The sequence below is a fragment of the Polypterus senegalus genome, chromosome 6 (assembly GCF_016835505.1).
Source record: "Polypterus senegalus isolate Bchr_013 chromosome 6, ASM1683550v1, whole genome shotgun sequence".
Taxonomy (NCBI): domain Eukaryota; kingdom Metazoa; phylum Chordata; class Cladistia; order Polypteriformes; family Polypteridae; genus Polypterus; species Polypterus senegalus.
Genome location: NC_053159.1, coordinates 2,970,400 through 2,995,376, shown reverse-complemented (window position 1 = coordinate 2,995,376; position 24,977 = coordinate 2,970,400). Strand labels below are relative to the sequence as shown.

Genomic DNA, 24,977 nt, shown 5'->3' with positions numbered 1-24,977 from the left:
ATGTAAAGCACTATATAATGGATAGACATTTGACTGCAGCTGAGAACTAAATAAATAAAGTATTTTGGTTCATGAATAAGTATCTGTTTAATTATGAAAAAAGCGAATAAAGAAAAATAAAAGGAGAAAGTAATAAATAAATGTCGAGAAAAATACAATATAAACTAACTAAATAAATTAATACCTGAAGCCCATATAAATAACCAAACTGATCCAAATTTTACAAATTTATAACGACATTAAAAAAAGAAAAAGAGAAAAAAAAAAAAAACATAAATTACACGGGGACGGGGTGAATACATTCATTAATAACATTGGATGAGAAATATTTTATAAAAAATGGCTTTTCTGCATTGCAACTAAGTTTGCCTTCACGAGTTCCGCATGTGGTGCCCTGCATGAGTGCCCACCCGAGGTGGCGCGTGTGGTGAGGCAGCGAGGTGATCACTTCAACAACAACGACGATACAACAAAAAAACAACCGCGTATTGGCCAGAAAATCCATCGAATCCAATGAGAGTTTTTCATTCGTCATGTCCACGTCCAATGGCACCTTTTAGCCGTAACTCAGTGACCTTGGCTGTCATGCGCAGAAGGAGCGCGGGAGAGTTGACTGCTGACTGGCTTGACACGTGGACGCGCTTCGAAAGCGCCCCGCCTCCTGTCCCGTTCTAGTTTTTACGAGCCGCTGATGGCTGCTGACGCTGCACGGTTATTCGGTAAAGGCTTCCTGTCGGATCTTTGCGGTGGACCCGTTTATATGCACTTCACGCAAAAAAAAACAGGACAGGACAAAACTGAGGTTTAGGTTTAAACCTACACCTGTATGGCCTTCATCAGGTGCGTCTACAGTATATACACACCCAGCGCCTTATTTCCATTACCAGAACTAAATGACATGAATTATTGTTTCCCAGATCAAGAAACACTCAGTGTCCCAGAATGACAAAGCTACAGCAGGATTTTAGGACATTTGGCAATTGTATTGAAGAATTAAAAACCTGAAATCTCACCTTGACATAGACCATTACTACGACATTTGGAATCTGGCTAAGGTGCATCCCATCCTATTGGTCATCATTGCACCGTGTTTGGAGTCCACCTGTGGTCAAATTCACTTGATTGAACTGATTATAAAAGGCACACACCTGTCTATAGAAGGTTCCATATTACCAAGCCAGGAGGTTGAAGGGAATGTCTGCAGAGCTCAGAGACAGGATTGCGTTGAGGTACAGAGCTGGGGAAGGCTCCTAAGAGCACAGTGGCCTCCATAATTGTTAAACAGAACAACTTTGGAACAACAGCGACTCGTCCAAGAGCTGGCGATACGACCAAGAGAGCTGACAAAGAGCTCAATGGTCACTCTGGCTGAGCTCTAGAGAACCTGTGTGGAGATGGCAGAAATTTCAAGAAAAACCACCGCAACACTCCACGACATGGGCTTTATGGAACAACGGTGACACAACACATAAAAAGCCTGCTTGGACCTGAATGACTCACAGACTGTGAGAAACCCTATTCTCTGGTCTGAGAAAACCAAGATGAGCCTCATATTTCTGAATGTCCCCATAACGTTCATCTAATATCTTGAGGAAAGCAGGCACTGCTCTATACCAGTACAACACCTTCTACAGGTGACAGCATCTGGGACTGGGGGATAAGTCAGGGCTGAGGGAAAGCTGAATGGAGCAAAGCCCAGAGACATCACGAATGGATACCTGCTCAGAGCACATGGCACCACCTCAGAGTGGGCCAAAGACAACACCGGAGTGGCTTAGGGACAACTCTGGGGATGTCATTGAGTGGCCCAGTCACAGCCTGGACTTGAACCCAATCGAGCATCTCTGGAGAGACCAGAAAACAACTGTCCATTGTAGAACTCCATCCAGCCTGGCAGAGCTTGAGAGGATCTGAAGAGAACAAGGAAAGTCCACACATCTGTGTGTGTGTGTGTGTGAGATTTGGCACATCAAATCCAAAAAAACTACTACAACTACTATTACATCCATTAACCAACCCACTATATCCTAACAACAGGGTCACGGGGTCTGCTGGAGCCAATCCCAGCCAACACAGGGCGCAAGGCAGGAAACAAACCCCAGGCAGGGCACACACACACACACACACACACCAAGGCCAATTTAGGATCGCCAATGCACCTCACCTGCATGTCTTTGGACTGTGGGAGGAAACCCACGCAGACACGGGGAGAACAAGCAAAGTCCACATAGGGAGGACACGGGAAGCAAATCCAGACGGGTCTCCTAACTGCAAGGCAGCAGCGCTACCCACTGCGCCACCCTGCCACCCAACTGCTACTACTACTACTCTGCCAAAGGGGCTTCAGCACAGTACTGAGTAAAGAATCTGAATGCTTGTGTCAATGCGATAGTTTCGTTTTTCTATTTACTAATACATTTGCAAAAATTCCTAAAATTCTATTGTTGCTTTGTCATTCTGGGGTAATGAGTGCTAATTGATGAAGGAAAATGAAATGAAATATTTTTAGCAAAAGGCTGCAAAATATCAAAATCTGAAAAAAATGAAAGAGTCTTCTGAACCTTCTGAATCAGACATAAGAATCGTGCGTGCTCTCCCCTCGACTTTCTCGTATACTCAGATATGGGGATGGATGTTTCAGGTGTAAACCGCAAGACAAGGATTATATTTTTATATAACGTACATTAAATAGCCATCAACAACAAATCAAATTAAATCAATTATATATACAGTACTGTAGAACAGTTATTTTAAAAGTAAACTTGAATAAATGAATAAAAGGTAAAGTACCACTTCCGGTTAGCAGAACTAGCCCAAAAGTTGATCGAAATCTACGTTTTGTACCTCATATTTGTGTTCGTTGACCCAAGTGAAAGCAAACTCAAGTTATCGTGTTTACACACAGACAGACAGACAGACAGACACACAGACTTCCAGGGCGGTCTAAAATGTCGAGATTTTGATGAATCGAATATTTGGACGATTGCAATACTTTCAACCATACTTCGTATACGAGAAAGTAAAAATGAGGATCAGCAAAAGTCGCACAATGAAACGCGTGTCTGAGAGGAGTTCTTTCGGTCACCACTAGATGGCAGGATTAAGCCGCAGTCCGGACCCAACTCGTATAAATAGATTGAGTGCCCGATTACGGAAGAAGAAGAAGAAGAAGAAGAAATCAGAAACAAGACACGGTTAGTTGCGTGTAGATAATTCGTCTGATTATATCATCCAGCCATTTACTAAGATGAAAAGGCGCCACTGGGTGACCCTCTCTGCCAGCGAGACTTTTACTCAGGCTCAGTGACAGCGTATCATTTCACTATAAGGAGAATTGAATCAAAAGAAAAACATACACTTAATATGGATTCCGTCAAAAAAAGTATAAAGAAGTTTACAATTATTTGTTATTTATCATTTAATATACATTCAACTTAATTATGATCTGTCCATTCATCCATCGCACCGCTTATCCTGAGCAGGGTGGCGTTGAAGTTGGAGTCATCTGAGCAAGCATCGGGCGCAAGGACAGGGCGCCACTCCATCACATCATTATTGATATTAAATAATTCACGACGTTCTATGCGCATTTCATTTATGTACTTTGACAAAATGTGTTTTTAAAAAGTCTGATTAAAGTCATGTCATTTACTAAACCACTTAAGGGTCACGTGGGTGCTGGAGCCAATCCCACCAAGCATAGGGCGCATGGCAGAAACAAACCCTGGACATGACAAATGCACACCAGACAGACATTAGGGCCAGTTTAGTGTCACCAATTCACCAAACCTGCATGTCTTTGGACCGTGGGAGGAGACCGGAGCACTCGGAGGAAACACCGTCGAGTCAATACGTAGAATGACACCCCACGCCCCGGGAAGCGAGTCACTGCCTGTGTGTAACTTGCACGTTCACCTCGTGGCTGTCAGGGTTTCGCCCTACATACTTAATGTCAAGCAGGTTAAGTTAATTGGTGACTCGATGGTGTGCCCATGTGGCCCCTGCGATGGACTGGCACGCCGTCCGCGACTGCCCTGAGTTGTGTTGTGAATTAGTGTCGGTATATAGTATAAATTATATATATATATATATATATATATATTTGTATAGTATAGTATAGTATTGTTAATATTCTTCCTACTTCCTACGTTATTTTTCTTTAACTGTAAAAAGGTTTCCATTCTACACTTTGGTTACTTTAACACTATAATAACTAACTTAACGCGGGTTATTTTGCATTCTCCGCGGAAGGAACGACACAATCAGGATCATAAAATCTTAGCGCTTTGTGAAGCTTCTGGGAAAAAAATGAAGATTTCTGCGCCTGCTGCCTACTGGTTGGGCCCCATGCAGATTCCCCGCAACCCTGCTTAGGAAGAGCGGGTTTGGAAAATAAAAGAATGGATGAAGTACATAACTTGACAAAAAGATAAAATCGACAGATTTGTTAATTTATTTTCGCACTTGCACGATGCGTTTGAAAGAGCGCTCATCCGCGGCTGCTTTACTCTCACGGGGACTGGCATTCGACTTCCGACCCGCCGCTGAGCGGCGCTGTCCTCTTCTCTTTTCACTTCTATCCTCGGCTGCTCTCGTTTTCTACGCTAATGCTGAGGCTGTTCTCCCGTTGTTTCTTTAACAGTCTGCGGGTTTTATCCTCAGTGAATCCGTTCATCTCCATAGGACACTGTACGCGTTCTGTTCTGTCATCGTGATGTTACTATTAATTTCAATGTATAAGTTATACTATTTGAAGTTTCTTACCAAATTAACAGACGAGTGCTTGAAATCCAAACTGGCTATCGAGTTTAACGAAGCTGACAAGTTCAGCAAATGCGATGGTTGTTAACGACGCGTGCTGATCTTAACAAACGCCCTCCGCATCTTTGCCGATTTGGACTCGAATGCGACACCATTTTAGTAAACTTAAGAAACGTGAGCTGTTTTACCAGACTTCTACACGGCCAGTCATCGTGGTGGGAAATGCAAATGTCAAAGGGGTCAAAGCGGCAGAGCTCGAGGCAAAAGGATGAAAATAAAACGAGAAATTAAAATAAACAGACAAACAGATAAGGAGTCGCTTAGCCGTTATTGTTTACTCGGGTATAGAAATGCGTAATAAAGTCTTCCCAAAATCTTCTCTTAAAATGCATCTTAATTCGTGGAGCGCATCCCTGACTGGAAACAGAAATATACCATAATTAAGAAAATTGTTTTTGAAAATACGAGCAGCATATAGTGAACTTGTGCAGAGTTGGGCGCGACTGGAGGGGTCCCGACAGCGACAGAAGGTTGTTTACTGATGGCCGACTAAAAGAAAGCCAAATTCAAACAATGAGAGCCAAACTTAGTAGTTTAAGTAAAAAGCAGGTCTGCTCATTGAAAAGTGGCGACGTGTCTGTCACTGAAATGTCCGATATTCCACGTGTCATATAGCGCCTTTCATCGAACTGCGTATTCTCTCCATTCTTATATAGCGCCCTTCATGTGAGGGGCATCGACCAACATGCCTGGCTATTCGCCATTAACACATAATGCCTTGTACGACTTTCAGTGACATACATTGATGTTTAAATCCATTTAACTGAGTTTAGTGCTCTGCATATTTATCCATTTATTTATAGAGGACCGTTCATATTCCTCGATGCCATATAGTGCCTTTACCGATCAACGTACACGCCTTAAAATGAAGGTGCCAAACGGCTTCTTCAGGGCGATGCCACTGATAAACATTTCACAAACGAACATTCATGAAGGATCCAGAACGAACTTTCATTTATTTAGACCTGTAAGCCCCATAAATAGAGGACAACAGATCTGTGAAATGCCAATGGGATTGTCATTTTGAAGGCTTCGTGCACCTCACAGCCACACAGGCTACGTCCAGAGTTTCATGCTCCGTTATACAGATGGCCTACTAGACATTAAATATTCCTGTTCTGTTCAAATATTCGTCCACAAAAAAACAGTTTCACATGCAAAGATCCCTTTCCCAGAATGAAATGCTTCTTTGACAAGCAAAACTTCAACGAGGAACCATAGAGCCCAGTAAGGCGCCATTAAAGAGCCAGTAAATGTTTAAGAGCGTACCAACCTACTTGTCATTGACTTTTAAATCTATCAATAACTCATTGTTTTTAATATCCACCTATGGTGATTTACATTATAATTTATTTAGTGCCTGGCATATTTATCAGTTAGGTTTTCGAATGGCATTCATACTTCTCTGTTATATAGCGCCTTTATCTCTCTATTGGACCATTCATACGTACAGTGACTACCAAATCTGTCATTTTAAATGTATCAATGATGGCAATAGATTTTTAAATCCACCCATCCCTGAGTACGATCTCTACAGTATATAACTTTTAAAATGTTCTGCATATTTAACAGTCAGTTAATTTTTGGTGTCATTCCTATGGCTCATAAGACCCCCATGGCTCTGTGTTCGGATTCAGCGGGTTGGAAAATGGATGGATGGATAAAGTGCCTTTATTTTTTATTGCGCCATTCATATGTGCACTATCTATCAACACAGATATTTATTTTTCATTATATTTGCTTTTATATCAATGAATAGCATACACGGATTTGTACATTTATGAATAAGCTTTATATATAGCATATATATTGTTCGGCATATTTATTTTTATTGTGGCATTCACATCTATCTGTATCTTATAATGTCTTTCCTACCTGTCTATTTATCATATAGTGCCTTTCACATCTATTTGTCTATTTTAAGACACCGTTCTTTTCCATCTAAGTTTTCTATATATTATAAAACCGTAATATCAACTATATGTAGTTATCTCATTCATATTGCAGACGGCACATTTCTGTATATTTCAAAAACTTAATATAATTTTCCAGCGACTCAATAATTTTGCTCAGGCAAATGATAGCAAACAGCATATGAAAGAAAGAAAAGCGTTAGTGTGCATTAGTTAAAAACGCGTCGCGCTTTATCTCTGTCGTTCGTAATACGCACACATTCAGGGTGATTCGTGTTTTTTGTTGTTTTTATTATTTTTTAATTTGTTTTTTTCGGTTTCTCTTTTTGTAAAATGCGCGTCATGAGCGCAGAGAGTCGCGCACGCGGTCAGTCGTCTATCAAAGAGAAGGTTTTAAGTGCACAGAACGACACTAACACGACAGAAATACAACTGGGCTTCTAAATGAAACCTTTCAATGAAATGAACTGTAATAAAGTAACGCTAAGTGATCTAGCTTTTATATCTTTCATTTAACTACTGTATATAAATTTACTAAATCAAAGTACAAGCATAAATATGCCCCGGACCGAAGGTATTGGCGATTCGCTCCTTTTCGTGGTTCTTGCGTTTCTGCTCTCAGACTCCGACGCCGGGAATTTTGAGTTGACTTTTGTAAATAATAAAACCCGCCTCAAACCGTGAAGAATGAAGGTCCATAAGTGAAGTAAATTAAGCGCTTACGAAAGAAGAAAAAAGTCATTCGGTGGTGCAGAAGCGCAAAAAGCTGGAGCTCCTCACGCCGTCCACCGCTCGCATGACACCCAAAGTCGACGCGAGCGACCGCGTGTGAAATGTGTCAGCTTGGGAAGATCGGAGCCGAAAAGAATTTAGGAACACGCAGTCCTCTGCTGCAGGTTTGTGAAGGAGTGAGTGTGTCACATAGTGAGGGACTCGCTTCGTGGAAGAACTTTGAAATACCCAGCTGTCTCCTCGTAAGCAAATGTCACACAGAAGATCAGAAGAAGTGGCTCAGTGTAGACAGAGGGACACAGACAGAGAGACAGAATGTGCCATAAAAGGAAAGGCATTGATCAGTAATGGACAGAAAAAGCACCCTGTAACAGACAAGTCAGAGAGATAAAAGGTGAGATACAGACAGGGAAGGCACTATATAATAGAAAAGGCACTATGCAATTGATTGACAGGTAAAGCGCTCTATTATTATTATTATTATTATTATTATTATTATTATTATTATTATCATTGAACATCAGAACTGTCACCTTATCGCCTAATTCCTCATTTAACACTCGCCACTTTATTCTTCTGCCCTCTTCTACCTCATCTTCATTACCTATGGCTGTACAGCAGTTTTTGGTTATGGCACATTATTTTTGTGCTGTGTCGTGTTTCATTTTCTGTATTGTTGCACCACTGCACTGTTAATTGTACCATTAATTGTTAGTCGATGGTTGTGCTTTGCGAAGTAGCACTCAAATAAGAATTTCATTACACTTGGCCACTGCACTCTGTATATATGACAATAAAACTGATTGATTGATTAATTGAGGTAGTTAGAACGAAGTATATGATCGACAGGAAAGGCACTGGACAGGATGAAAGGCACCACGTAATAGACAGATACAATCATAGATGGAAGAATGGTGCTATATAATAGACAGACAGGAAAGACACTATAAAATAGATGGCAAGGGCACCATATAATAGATAGATAGATAGATAGATAAAGGTGCTATATAATAGATACACAGGAATGGCACTATATAGTAGATGGCTGGACAAGCTAACCATGTAATAGATAGTTGGATGGATGAATGGTGCTATATAATAAATAGACAGGAAGCACACTGTATCATAGGCAAGGCACCGTGTAATAGACAAACAAAATCTGCTATATAATCGATAAACAAGACAGGCACAATATAAAAGTTCATATAAAAGGGCACAATTTAATAGATTGGTAGATAAAATGTGCTGTGGGGAAAGCACTATATAGTAGATAGAAAAGGCGTTATTTAGTAGACTGACGGATAGATACTGTGCATAAATAGCAATTGTATCTGTCTGATACATAGAAAAGCCATCATGTAAAAGTGAGAATGACATACAAATGGATGAAAGAGACAAGAAAGGCACATAGATAGATAGATAGATAGATAGATAGATAGATAGATAGATAGATAGATAGATAGATAGATAGATAGATAGATAGATAGAAGGTGCGATGTATCAGATAGACAGGGAATGCGCTTTGCAATTGCAAGGAAAGGCACAATGCAATGGATAAATCGAGAGACCCGTGGATATGAAAAGCTCTCTAAAAGAGTTGATGGCGCGTTTCTGCGATATCCCAACCTTCCAGGAGACATACTAAACCTACAGGGCACTTCACATCGCTAATCGGTTACCTTCCGAAGCTCACACATTTAAAGAAAGACAAAAGAGAAAACCGGACGCCCTCCTTCGCCGCACGTTGCCGAAAGCGCAGCCCTCCTTCACCGCGGCGCACGTTTCGCCCCCAGGGTTTTAAGTGAGAGGATCTCGTGGATGTCCAGCCCGGACGCCGCGGTGTGAAAAGGCGATAAAGTAAAGTTTAGGCGGACCCCCTCTGTCCAAATCCACCCCACCCCCCTCGCTCCTCTTCCCTCCACCACCACCCCTTCCTCCTCCTCGGTTTCGCTGCTGGATTTCGACAAGCCCAGCCCATCTGGTGCAGCAAATGGTTGAACTCACCAGGGAAGCGCAGAGAAGAAGTAAGAGAGAGAGAGAGAGAGAGAGAGGGACGGAGAGAGAGAAGGGGGATCAGATTGAAAACAGATCAGGCTGTCGATTTCTGTACTTGGAAATCTTAGCCTCAGCCCCCCACACTCACACTCACACACACACACAAGTTTAAAGCCTTTCTTCGTTGCCTGCGCCCCCTCTGAAGACTTGCAAAAAGCCTGGAAAACTTTCCGAAATGGGCAATGATGGACCGGGGAAACTCAACGGCCGATGAAAGTTCACGAGTGCAATTCCTCGAGACGAAGACGATTACATCGACGATAAGCCCGCTAGTTTTCCTTTGATCCGAGTTCCTCTTGTTTTTTTGTTTTTTTTTTCTTCTTTCTTTTGAATATGTTTTAATACTGGATCTTCTGAACGCATCAAACGGGACATGAAGTTACAAATCTGACTTGCAGGCCATCAAAGTCTTTTCTTGCTTTTTTTTTGTTTCTTTTAAGAAGGCTGTGATTCCCTTTTGGATCCGAATACGCAAATCTTCCCGTTTTCATCAGGCGCTGACTTTTCTGGAGCAGAGTCCCACGCTGTTCTTTGAAGCAGGTAAAGTTATGTTTGTTTCTGTCCGAGTACAGACCGAGATGGTCTCAATCGTTGCAACGCGGGGTCCCCATCGGTGCTGCATTATCGCCACTCCGCTCGGTGATGTCTCGCTTCTCTACTTTCGTGAAGTTTTGTTTTCACTTTTCTGCCTTTTTTCCTCATATTTCTTTGTTCACGTGTTTCTGTAATTTTGCAGTTATGCATCACCTTATAAAGCCTTCCTGCCATCCAGAATGTAACATTTTCATCATGTCCTCTGCACAGCACAGCTGCCTGCATGTGTACGGATAGGACGGGATTGATTTTACACGTTTAAATGTGCCCTTTCAACTTTTTAAAGCACAGGAATGTCAAAAATTTAGTCTGGCAACCTGATCCGAAAGGCACTGGTACAAGAAAAAAAAATAAGTTGACTGTCCACTTATAAAAGAGTGGACTGAATTAAAACATAACTTACTAAGAAAGAAAGAAAGAAAGAAAGAAAGAAAGAAAGAAAGAAAGAAAGATCCTATATTAAGCTAATAACCGGAGTGCGCCATTTCCAGCTTTTTTTGCCCCATTCAGTGATTTGCACACTTTTGTGAATGCGATGCAAGCACCGCGCTCCGCGTTTAAAAAAGTTTGTGTTTTGTACCAGGATGTCAATTAGACGTCACCTCATTTTCACTAACAATTTATTAACCACCGCGAACAGATTTGTGGATTGATTTATTTTAATTATTTGCCTGAATTTTGGAACTGTGTGCAAATGGGTTAGCATCGTGAGGTCTCAAACGTTTATTTGAATTCGGCTTCGTTTCTTATATTTGGAGCAGAGTGGCAGTGACGCTATGCCTTTCGAAGTCAATCTGACTGGCGATGGAGCAAAATGTAAACTGTAAATAAATAAGAATAAAAAGTAATAAAAAAAACAAAAAACACGCGAAAAAAGCGTCTGTGAGGCGCGCTGTGCTTCCGTCACCTCAACAACAACTTCTTCATTCACGCTCCCTCGCCCGTTCGCTCGCCCCGCGGCGCTTTGCCTTTCCTTTCTTTGGAGTTGAGTTAACCAGCCTTTTCAAACTGAACGTCTCTTGGTATTTCGCTGATAACGGAATTCAAATCTCTCTTAACAACGGGCTTGGTAATTGATATCCGTAGATTATCGGGACCCCTTTAGGGAGAACGGATAAAAGTAAACTTTGTGTATCTGCCTGGCAAACTTAGAATCCGGCATAAGCTGTCGACCAAATCTCCGAGGTCAGCCAGTTAATGTGCTAATTGCTGAAAAGTTAGTGCGCTTTACAAGCGGCGATAATTGGGGTTTGAATTTACAAGTGAAGAATACACAAACACTCAACGGGGCAGGCAGACAAGGCAGGCCGGGTAGCCAAAAGGCGCTCCTTCCGAGGCTCGAGTCCGAGTCGATGTCGAAGAGTGGAAAAGCCGTCAGATACGGAGGGCTAAGCAAAGGAAAACTGGTGACACCGATGACGATGAGCAGTCGCGCCTGAAGGACCGAAAAGGACGCGGAGTGACCGAAACGGAATTAACGGCGGGGAACGGGCAGTCAGTATCAGTCCGTCCGACCATCAGTCCCTCTTGAACTCAGTTGTTATGTTCAGCATCGTTGTGTCTCAGTTATTATTATTATTATTATTATTATTATTATTATTTTAAAATTAGATGACGTGAGATTATTACTATTATTATTTTCTAAAAATTTCTAGTCTGTAAAAAATCGTTACGCATTTACTTCTTTGGTGATTAAGATAGATAGATAGATAGATAGAAAGGCACTATATAATAGATAGATAGATAGATAGATAGATAATTACGCCTATAGCGAAATAGTACAATACCATACATTTCAATGTCTATTTTGAAAAAAGTTAAGCAGCGAAATAATTTACCATACATAGACAACATAAGATTTGACAAGAAAGAAAGAGAGAGAGAGAAATAAAACACTGATGTAAAAGGCATTTGAAAAGACAAATATAAAAACGTGCAAGACAGATAAGTAGAAAAGTTATTATATTGCACAGAGAATTACAAAAGGTTCTTAGAAGAAAGTTATATGAAGGGCATTATATAAAACTAGACAGATAGAAATGAAAGGCACTATATAATGCAAATAGATGTGAAAGGTACTATATAAAACATACAGATAGACAAACAATATTGTGAAAGGCACTATATAAAGCAGATAGATATTAAAGCCACTGTGTTCCACAGATATAAAATATAAACACAATATAGTAACAGACAAGTGACTGCACTGCATGGTGGATAATAAAGAAGCAAAATATAATACAAAAACTTTATGAAATACAAACAGAAGAGGTGATGCACACAATACCAGTTATATACTTAAGAATCTATAAATTATGAATGGAAAAGCAATAAGATAATATAGAAATAAATAGATATGTGTGATAAATAGATATGAATGGCACTACATAGTAGATCAATAGGTATGAAATGCAATATGTTAGATAGGTAAATATGAAAGGCACTATATAATATATATAAATATATGAAAGGCACTACATAATATGTATAGATAGATGGATGGAAAGTCACTATAAGATAGAGAGACAGTGTCTTATCTAATAGAAAGATAAATAGTAAAGGAACTGTATTATAAATAAAGAGATAATCAAGCTGTAAGTGCAGATAGATACATAAAGGCAATATGATAAAAGACAAAGGACACTACAGAAATTGTGGATTGAAAGAAGCTAAATAATATAAAATACAGATAGAAAAGGTGATGCAGACAATACTAGCTGTATACCAAAATTCTATAAATAATACACACATTTAAGAATGCAAAACATAATACAGAAAGACAGATAAATACACACGAATCACACTATATGATTGGTTGATAGATGAAAGACACTATATGATAGATAGAGTGGTATGAAATGTACTTTGAGATAAATAAATAGCTAGATAGATGGGGTACTGTATAACAGATACACAGGAAAGGCGCCATATAATAAAGAGACGGAATGACAGATGCAAACCCAAGAACTCTTAAACACGGTATCCATAGGGCAAGCATTCAAAAGCTCTCTAAATCACAGGGAATTATGGAATTGGTAGTCACATGTAGGAAAGTGGTTGTTTGAGTGTGCTGTTTCGTTTTCTTTCTTTCGTTTTCTATTTTTTCTTTCTTTCTTTCGTTTTCTATTTTTTCTTTCTTTCTTTCTTTCTTTCTTTCTTTCCTTCCTTCCGTCAGTAATGTGGCTGTTAAGTTATATGGCTGAAGTGAGTGCTGAGAAAATGAGTTAGTGGGAAGTGTTTTTTTATGCAAGTGCCTGATCTGAGACATTAGCATAAGAAAAAAAAGTTTTAGTGCATTTACTATTGTGCTGGATGAAGAGTTCCAGCAGTCAGGCAGAAGAGGCTGAAAAGATGTAAAGAAATGATGGCCTATTCAAATTATTCAGCAGCCCAAAGCTCTGGTCATCAGGCTGGAATCCATGACCGGGATCTCACTTTCATCTTCCTGCCCTTCTTTCTCTGACATTTTTCACACGTTCCTTTTTTTGTCAGGGTTTATTGATTGGGTTTTCTTCTCTGGAAATCTGTGGAAAATTTAATGAACCAAAAGTAGGAAAAGGGACCTTAGGGAGAGACGGTGTGTGTGTGTGTGTGAGAGAGAGACAGAGAGAGAGTGAGACAAAGTGACAGAAAGTGCAGAGCTGCCATGAAGCCTGCTTGTTCTTGGGCTTCTTTTGGGAAGTGAATATTAAAACAGAATAAACCTCCCCACTGAGGCGCTCGAAAAGTTTTTACCTTATGGGATCCAGTCTTAGTTCCAGTTAAGCTGTTTGACATTGACTGTCAATGAAAGACATCCACCCCCCCACAACCAACCATCCTCAGTGTGACCACACAGTTATTTTGGGTTGAAAAAGGCCCTACAATAACAGCTTGTCTTTATAGTTTACCTCAGCAATCAAGCCACAAAAGCAGCCAGAAAGAGGGAAGAAGTGCAGCCCTGTGGTCCAAAGCAGTGCCAGGTGTGCCAAACGAAGGCAAACGCCCCCCTCGTCTACAGGGCAGTGAGCTCCTGGGTGCTGGAGGGTCACAGGACCCTCACTCTGAAATTCATTTCTTTTATTTTATTGGGCTCTTCTGTGTTTGAATAGATAGATAGATAGATAGATGTGAAAGGCACTATATAATAGATATAAATGGATATCTACCTATATATGATATAGTGTATTTTACATCTGTCTATCTAACTGGAATATGGTGCCTATCTATCTATCTATCTATCTATCTATCTATCTATCTATCTATCTATCTATCTATCTATCTATCTATCTATTATATAGTGCCTTTCCTATCTATCTATCTATCTATCTATCTATCTATCTATCTATCTATCTATCTATCTATCTATCTATCTATTATATAGTGCCTTTCACTATCTATCTAATATAAAGAGACAGGTTGATGTTAAAGATGGACAGATAGACAACTGTGACAGTTGTGGACTGCTACACATAATAACGAATTCTACAGGTGCTGTTAACCGTTCCATTGATCCCTCCATTTGTGGACCTGCTTGCTGTAATTCGGGGCCCATTCCGGCCACAATGGGTGCAAGTGAGGAGCCCAGCAGGGTGGCACCATCGATAAGCTCACCTCAGGGTCTGTAAATCAGGCCCATCATAACTCCCACAGCGTCCGTAATGGTGAAGGGCTCTTGATCCTAATCAGCCTGTTTTCAGTGACTGTTGTATCACACCTCTCATCACACATATGATCACAAAAGCAATAAATTTAGCAGAATAAGTTAAGTCAAAACTAGGCAGGGGTGCCTAGCAAAAACACTGCACCTGGACCCAGCTTGGTGGATCGTTGCTTTCAGACGTTGCATTCCTAAAATCTCTAACGTCAGTGAAACTCTGACTAAGCACGAGGGGGAGAAGGCAGTGATTTGGAATGATGGTGGGTTTGGGACGTACTGAGGAAGGTCAAGTTGAGGAGCCATCCCTGCACTTTTTGTAGGGCAGCCCATGAGCCACCGGAGCAGACAGGGTCGGCCTCATTTGTTGTACTCATCTGATGACTTGTGTTCTCCCTGTGATATTCCCTTCTATAACTCAGATTGTTTCTGGTTAGGCTGACTAACGCAGAGAAGACAGCCATGGATTGAATTATATAGGACGTGGTGTGCATGTAACTGATGGAAAGATGGAAACCGAGCAATGAAAGTTTCTTACCATTTCTCTTTCTGTTTCTACCTATTTATGTATGTATTTATTTAAAGAACTTCCTTAAAAAGCAAAAATTTCACCCTGGGGACAAGTAGACTTCTATCTGTATATCTAAAGTATGACAGACCCTTTGGGTTTGGGGGGAGGCGAAGGTGAATTTCTGTGACCCCTTGTGTTTGACTTGAACCCCCTCCCCCCCACCACCATGTGTTAAGTGACTGGTCTGCATGTGCTGAAAGTTCCCCCTCCCTATTGGACGGAAACCCACCCGGAAAAGTCAGGGAGGACTCTGAACTCAGGGAGTCCAGAGGGTCAATCTGGCTGCTTTTCCCCATCTGATACTGTAGATGGTATTCTTTAAAAGAAGAAGAAGAAGAAGAAGAACATCTACTCACCTCTTGAGGATTCAGTTTCCAAACTCGCTTCTCCAGAGCAGGGCTGTGCGGAGGCTGGAGTCTATCCCTGTTGGTGACAAAGCTAAATTTGAATTTCCTTCAGACTATTGAGGGGCTTTGCCTACAGTTACCTGAGGGTCAGCTTGGCCGGTCGTTCACTTTTGACTGCTGTGATGCTGGGGGTCATTTAATACAAGTGTGGCCGGCACGTTTTCTCTCTGTCCTCTTCGCTATGCAGTGGATGGCTTTTCTTGATCCGATTTCTAAAAGATGCCAACATTAGGCATTCAGCCCTTATGTAACATTTTATTATGAAAGCAGCAAGGAAGATACAATGGTTAGAGCTGCAATTTATGAATGTGCAGCAGCAGACATACAGAGCTGTACACACCATACAGGTGGGCCAAATATCAATACAAATATAAAATATATAAGTTACTGTGGCTCTCTCTCTCTCTCTCTGGTTATATATATATACCTATCTATATCTATATCTATTTTTATTCATATCTATATCTATCTGTCTTTATATATACCTGTATATCTGTATCTATCTATCTATCTATTATATATATATATATATATATATATAAACACTCATATATATATATATATATATAGTATATATGCTAGCTTTCCCCCGCAGCTCCGCCCACGTAGTAGTGAAACACAACAAACTTTAAAAATCAATAAAATATAAAATAAAATGTAATCATTTGTATTGAGAAGAATTTATATTGATAGCTTTTGTATCCAAGGGCCTCTTGAAATGCAACACTTTTGGTTTTGCTATGAGGGGTGAGAATGTAGCTGTGATCTCTTTGCCAAAAATGTAAAAAGTTGGCAAGGTATCTCTGGCCAAGTGGAGGGTAGGTACCCTCCAATGTGTATCTGGTGGCATTCAGTTCTGACGGGAAAGCAAACCAGGGGAGAAGAGCACGTGGCCATGATATCTCAGCCAATGAACAGCTACCCTCTAAAACACACACGGCTCTGATCTCTCTCTCAAAACATCAAAACGTTACTCCGTAACAATCTCTAGATGATAAGGTCTGCTGAACAAACAGAGATCACTAGCTAAGCAGAGGCGAGGTGCGCTCCAACACATGGCGAGAGGTACAGCGACTCAAACGGAGACTGGCGAGTGAGTGAGGAGGACCCGGCCTGGCTCCCTACTCCTGAGGTCCTGCCTTCCCCTCCCCTCGGCCCACAACCTCTCTCTCGGATTTCGCACAAATAAATTGCTCCTGCAAGCGAACTACGATACAAAGTGCAATAAGAGAAGTCGCAAAATGAACCGGAATGTTCAAGCAAATTATAGAAAAAAAAAACCATCTAAATCCGTTAAGTAGTTCTCTTGTGAAAAGCAGACAGACAAAGAGACGTTGGATTTTATATCCCAGCCAACACAGGGAGCAAGGCAGGAAACAAACCCCTGGCAAGGCACCAGCCCACCACTATATATATATATATATATATACTGTATATATATATACTGTATATATAGAAAGAGAGAAAGAGAGTGAGGGAGAGAGTGTATATATATATATATATATATATATATATATATATTGTATATATATATATATATATATATATATCTATACAGTATATATATATATATATATATATACTCTCTTTCTCTCTCTCTCTATATATATATATACTCTCTTTCTCTCTCTATATATATATATATACACACACATACACACATATATATATTAGTATGTAACCCAACTCTAACCTAACCCTAGTGAAGACAAAACAGGAAGAATGGTTGGACATTTCTGTTGTGTTTCATTTGCATCCTGCTGATTTTTTTATGCTCAGGTAGACCTGGCAGTGTTTCGTTTCAGTTGTCGTTTTCTTGCTCTACTGGATTACGTTTTTTTTGTACTCATTTTTCTGTCTTTCCGTCACTTTTTGTCCTCCTAATTCTTGTCCCTCTTAGCTTACACTGCTTTATTTTCTGACGTGTTTGACGTTTACTTAATTTTCTCCAGTCTGCCACCTTCTTTCTTTTTCCCAAAATGTACTGTTCCTTCTTTCAATCAATCCATCCATCCATCCATGCATCTCCTCCATGTGCTCGTGGGGCCTGTCCCAGTAATCATCATTGATATTACCTATGCTGTTATCTGCTGCCCATATTCTACATGTTGCCTTTTTTGTGTGTTTATTTTTGTTTCTGAGGTTTTCTTTATGGATGTTACATTTTTGGCAAATGTTATATTGTCCATATATGATGTTCCTTTCCCGGGATTGCTGGTGCTTTAGTTTCTTTATTTCTTCTTATAGTTTCTGCCAATGCCTCCATACAGATAACAAATAAAATGGCAGACCAGGCTACAGGGGACTTTGGAATTTCTTTCTACTCACCACCCTGCTTGACTCGTTTTGATAACACTCGCCGCGATGATTTGTTGTGGTGAGTGTTCTTCTGTGCGTACCTTCTGTGCGTAACTAGAGCATCACTGGCTTTTCCAGGTCATAATGCCCCTCCATTGGAGAATCATCTTGGAGAGTCCACTCCGCCGTCCTCCAGGGTCCTGAGGCTGAGCTCTCGCTCTCCTGCTCAGGCTTAGATTGGTCTTGTGAGAGGCGGGGCTTTCAGTCAGCCAATCAAAGCTATTTCTTGGTGAGCAGAGTGTCCTGTGTTTTGGTTCAAGAGGACACTTCTGAGTAGTGAACAGCAAGGATGTGCTGCCCAGGTGGGCATTCTGAGCCCTTCACCATATTAAGTAGAGGTGATGTGCCACCCATTGCTATATGTAGTTTGTTTTTTGAAAAAAAAGAGAAGAAAACACACAGTAAAAGATAAAAGATACAACAGTCTGACAATGGCACACCTGAACAGGGCTATACAGCCAAAACATTGCAGTCTTTCTTTTTATTAGCATGGAAAGAATTTTGAACTTTTGTTACGTTCGCAGATGCACACTGAAACAGCCCTGCACAGTATATATAAAGACAAACACACACATCCATGCCCACTTGCATATTATTTTTCTCCTAGGTCATTTAAAGTGTACTCTCTAATTCTATATTTGTACATTAGAATATCCATGGAAATTCTACTCATTATATTATGCCTTTCACATCTGTCTTTGTGTATTATATAGTGCCTTTCACATCTGTCTTTGCGTATTATATAGTGCCTTTCACATCCATCTAATCCACTGACACCAGTTATACAGTCATTGGAGTTTAAAGCACAACTCCAGGTAACTGAGACAACAACACTGATGGCAGGTATGGAGGACCTGCACACTGCGCTCAGACGCCAGCCAGGTCGGGATTTGTGCCCACTTATCTCCACACATTCCCCAGACACTGTATATACTTCTATATTTCATTTTTTTTTTTTTTTGCTTTGTTTTTCGGCACATGCTCTCACTGCTTCTTCCATTAAAGTCTTAGTTAAAAGCGACACAAAGCCTGTGCTGCTCAACATGTCTGTGTGTAAATCCCCCCCTCACTTCACTAATTCAGTCCATACTGCTGGATTTTGATGATGCTCACTAAAAAGGCTTTGTGTTTAATGCCATCTGTATACAGTATGTGGACCCCTCTGTAATGTTACAAGCGAGGCGTTTCTCAGATACAGTTACCCGCTTGCGTTATTTATATCAAACTTTTCTCTGCATTAACTTTGATCTACAAAAGCTTGGCTGAATGCACTGATCACTTATTTCCTGGCCCTGTTTTGGAAAGAGCGCTGCTCACATTTAGGCCACACATCTCTGATGGCAGGCCCGTCTCATCTGAACACATTAACTTCGTTAGATGACAGCCATCAAGTCCAAACTACCTTGTGATGGATGAACTGGCACCCCATCCAGGGCTGATGCCCTGTGTTACACCCAGCAATGCCAGTATGGCACCTATGGTTTCCCGCCCCACAGAAAATGAAGGAACTCTGGCGGAGAACTTCACATTATGGGATGTAAGATACAAACACAAAGTGGTGAAAAAAAAATATCAAGGTTGTGTCAAGCATCTGATGGATTTAAAAGCCACATCACAAAAAGTGCTAAGATGGCTAGTAGGTGCAGGGAGATAGATAGAAGTGAAAGGCGCTATATATAAGTGGGTCAGAGAGATTGACAGAAGTGAAAGGCACCATATGACAAAGAGAGAGAGAAATATGAAAGGTACTATATGATAGACAGATAGATATGTGAAAGGCACTATATGATAGATAGATAGATAGATAGATAGATAGATAGATAGATATGAAAGGCACTATATAATAGATAGATAGATAGATAGATAGATAGATAGATAGATAGATATGAAAAGCACTAAATGATAGATAGATAGATAGATAGACAGATAGATTTGAAAGGCACTGATCGATACTGTAGATAGATAATTTTATTTTACATAAATCATGTTACAGGTAGTGTGGCATAGCAGTTAAGGCTTTTTGGAGGTTGTGGGTGCAAATCCCACTACTGACACCACTGCGTGACCCTGAGCAAGTCACTTCACCTGCCCTGTGCTTATACTGGCAAAACAAAATACATGTAATCAACTGTATCTCAAATGCTGTTAGTTAGCTTGGATAAAGACATCAGCCAAATAATAAGTAATAATAATTATTATAACTAGAGAAAGGCACTATATAATAGATACCTGTATCTCTATATGTATATAATTTAGTAATTTGTAATGTCACAATTGCATTTTACCTTTGAACTTGTTTGGCACTGTGAGCCTGCACTCACTGAAGAGCATAATACAGAATAAAATGGATTTAATATAAGTGAATGGGTACCTAGATAGACAGACATGAAAGACACTATAAAGTAGATAGATAAGAATTGTGTTACAAAACTCATGCTCTCATACAAAGATTGATTAAAGGCGCTATATGACAGCTTGACTGATGTGATTGATATTATATTACCATGATAGGTAGAGGAAGGCACTATATAAGGGATGGCTATCTGTATCTTTATGTGTATTCATTATGTAATTAGTAATATTAGAAACTCCTTTTAACCTTTGAACTTGTTTGGTATGCTGAGCCTGCACTCACTGAAGAGTTCAATATAAAATGAAATGAATTTAATTGAAGTGAATGACTAGACAGATATGCAAAGGCGCTACATAATAGATAGATAGATAGATAGATAGATAGATAGATAGATAGATAGATAGATAGATAGATAGATATGAAAGGCACTATATGATAGATAGATAGATAGATAGATAGATAGATAGATAGATAGATAGATAGATAGATAGATAGATAGATAGATAGATAGAATGCAATGTTTATAATATAACAGAATTCACATTACAAAGACACATCGAGTAAGGCACTATATAATACACAGCCCAGGCTGCACTAAGCAGAGAAGGTGGACACACATAACAGGAGTTTTCTATGGAGGTTCAGCATTTATAAAACTGTGGACAGTCAGTTGTGATGTAAATGCTGTCAGACTCTTTGATTAGAAGGACACCTTATGTTTGTCCTTTACTGTAATTATTTTACCCAGGCTGTCATTGTCCACTAGATGGCTGCTCTACCATTCAGTACATAGGGGTGCCATGGGGTACCTCATTATAGAGGGTGATGGCCGACATCCCATGCCTGTCACTGCAGGTGCTCCTGTTTTTAGCCAAGAGGGTGACAGTTCCCTGTCCAAAACATTGAACAACTCCTTAAATGACTTCCGCCCCACCATGTCCTCCAGCGAGTCCAGTCCGGTCTTAGGCCTGAGTTGGCCTTTCTGTTCAATTTGTTTAGCCCGTGGGCATCACCAGCACCAATGCCACATATGCAGAAGACAGCACGGGCAACAACAGGCGTCTTCTAAAATGACATGAATGACAGGATGGCAGATGTTGTTGTTCGCCCAAATCTTATTAATGGTATAATTCAATGAGCCCACCTTTTCAAGACCATAGAGAAAAGTGTGCACAGATACTGTAGGGTAAAAAGAGCATCGCTGCTAAGTACGTGATAACCTATTAACAGGAGCCATCGTCAGCGCTGGCTTTGTACGGGAAACAATGCAATATGTCATGGCCGACTTCTTAGTCGTCGTCAATGAAGAACTGTAAGGGCCGTTGAAGTACACTTGTGTTAGGTTGAATTGATTGAAATTTAATGGCTATTAAAAGCGCTGAATGGCGATGATGTTCTTGCTTGTTTTGTGTGGGATATAAGCATTCTCAACTTGAGGAAGTTCGAGGCGGCCGGCGCCTGGGCTTTCATTTTCTTTTCCGAAGTGTTCATTCTTTCTAACAGGCCATTTTTTGTGGGGCTTGATGAGCAGAAACAATTCTTTTATTTTTCTTCACGCTCTACGGATCTCCAAGCATCCTGTCAGCTTGTGTATTCGGGACTTGGAAGAATAAAACATCCAGTCTGATCAAAAGAAGGGCAACCCATACAGGCTACTCTTTATGAAGTAAATTCAGAATAAGGGGCAAAAAAGACAGAGCAGGGACACCTACATGTTCCCAAAATGGACAGCTGCTTACCTGAACAACCCCCAGCTTTTTTATTCCATTATCAGTATTCCCGGCTTCCATATTTCAGACCAGATAAGCAGGGAGCGGAGCGATCCGAACAGCACAGAGAGCCTGGGTGGGAAGCAGCTCATGTCGGGTCACACATTGCTGGTCCAGCTGAGATTGACTCGTCTACCCTCACCGACGCAGCTCCAGTTTAAAGTGCCTGGATTTGGAGTTAAAGCTCATGTGGACACAAGGAGAACCTGCAAACTCTGCATAGTGTCCAGCCAATTTGAACCCTGAAGCAGCAGAGCTTACTACAGTGTAACCATTCTGCTCTTAAACATCTTTAATATAGCGCCTTTCACAGTAAGCTTTATTCATATCTTAGGAATAAAGCCATGAAATATGAGCAGGGGGGCGGCACAGTGGCGCAGTGGGTAGCGCTGCTGCCTCGCAGTTAGGAGACCCGTCTGGGTTCACTTCAGTTTGCATGTTCTCTTCCCAGGTCTGCATGGGTTTCCTCCCACAGTCCAAAGACATGCAGGTTAGGTGCATTGGCGGTCCTAAATTGCCCCTGGTGTGTGTGTGTGCCCTACGGTGGCCTGGCGCCCTGCCCGGGGTTTGTTTCCTGACTTGCACCCTGTCTTGGCTGGGATTGACTCCAGCAGACCCCCGTGACCCTGTAGTTAGGATAAAGGGAGGGATAATGGATGGATGGAATATGAGCAGGATCAAGGAGATGTCTGAAGACCCCGAACAGATAAGCAAGTGAATGGAGGGCATGGAAAGTATAAAATATATCATTTGATTTGCTGTCCCTGATCTACAGGTGGGAGTCATGGGCACTGTAACCTTTCTTCTTTGTCTTTATTTTCTGTTGATGTTTAGTTGAGGGCTCCTGTACCAGGGGTGCTACTGCATCTGCCACCAGCTACCTTGGAGACAAAGCCGAATCGTAAACACATCAAAAGGTGGCTGCCATAAGGGCACTGACAGCTATCGTACACCATTATGTACACTTTAGTAGAGGAGACGACGACATATCAGAAAGTATAACGGCCACATATTTGGACTGGGGGGCTCACCATGCTTGCTGGCTTCTTTCCATCTTCATAATGGAGGGTCAGAGAGCATTCAAGCACTTGAAATAGCATCTCGCTGATCATCACTGATTGTTGCTTATTGAGTGCTGTCCTGGTGTCCGCTCAGCTATGTCATTCTTCTACCTCCTCCTTGGTCGGCCTTCTGCATCTTCCATAGTGACAACAATTTATGAAAGGGCTACAGAGGTGTATCGATTACTCAGTTACTGCCATGGAAGATGGGGCACGTTATAAATAACCGTTAGCACTTTAGAAAAAGGGGCTACCTGTGGTGCATCTGTTAGTCATTTACTGCTCTGTGATAAGATCGCAACAAAAGCATTGCTTGGTCTTAACAGTCAGAATCAGTTGGGAACAGTGTATCGTGTAATGTGACACACCCGGTGACTCAGTCCCACCAGTCTTAAGTAGGGGGGACACTGTGTGTGTGAGAGAGAGAGAGAGAGAGAGAGAGAGAGCGCTCGGCCAGAATGACAAGGAATGAGGAGTGGGGGGGATTATTCACCCCACAAACAAAAGACAAGCTTGTGTGTCTGATGTTGTGTGTTTGATGTTGTGTGTTTGATGTGCCACAATAGAATGGAAATAAAATATAAAAATGGGCCAACGTTACAACTTAACCTGTCGTACCTGTAAAGCCTTCACAGGGCCGCCAATTCCATCAAGCAGCCCACTATTGGCTCTCAGAAAAAGGAGACAAGTTCACAAAACATTGAAAATGTGAAGCCGTGCTTTAAAGCCATCACACAGTCATGTCATTTGACATCCCCAGTGATTGAAAGGCACAAACAGGAATTACAGGAATTATCTATACGGATAAAGATATTAGCAAGCAGCAAGTATCACAAGGTGTGAATAATAAATTATAATGTAAATCCTTTAGGGGTGGCACAGTAGGCATGTCCCTTAGAATGAACCCTGATTGGTCATTACTGTCACATGCACAGAGTGCAGTGAAGTTCTGACTTGCATGTCACACTCAACATGCCACATGTCTCCAGTCTGCAGGAACAGCCTTACATGGAAACGTCTCACTTCCTTACTAAAAAAAAAAAACAAAACGTACCTTCACCTGTTCTCATGTCCTTCACTTTGTGTCGTTCACACCTCTTTCTCCATCTGCTGCCTTTAAGTCACGGTCTGCCTCTTCATTCATGAGGTCACTCATAGGAGGGGCAATGATACAAGGTGTGCCTTTAATTTCAGGTTTCTTTTGACAGATAGCCAGTGAGGCAGACAAATGTGAAAGGCACCATACGATAGATAGATAGATAGATAGATAGATAGATAGATAGATAGATAGATAGATAGATAGATAGATAGATAGATAGATAAGACACTATATAATAAATAGATAGATAGATAGATAGATGTGAAAGGCACTATATAATAGATAGATAGATAGATAGATAGATAGATGTGAAAGGCACTATATAATAGATAGATAGATAGATAGATAGATAGATAGATAGATAGATAGATAGATGTGAAAGGCACCATACAATAGATAGATAGAGTGAAAGGCACTATATAATAGATAGATAGATAGATGTGAAAGGGACCATACAATAGATGGATATACAGAATATAAAGACAGTTGTAAATGGCACTATATAGTAGACAGGCTGACCGACAGACAAACAGACACTTAGGTTGCTGGTGGTGAGGCCATCAGGGACATGTGTGGCTTGTGTTTGGATTCTAATGTGCCACTGTAGT

General features: G+C 40.8%; 1 protein-coding gene across 1 annotated transcript in view; it reads left to right on the top strand.

The window, feature by feature from the left end:
• The first annotated feature begins 9,500 nt into the window (after window positions 1–9,500).
• gli2a (GLI family zinc finger 2a) overlaps window positions 9,501–24,977 on the top strand; it is a 240,026-nt gene continuing 224,549 nt past the window's right edge. The window contains exon 1 of the mRNA XM_039755278.1: window positions 9,501–10,061. The gene's annotated coding sequence lies outside the window, so the exon portion shown is untranslated. The remainder of the gene's footprint in view (window positions 10,062–24,977) is intronic.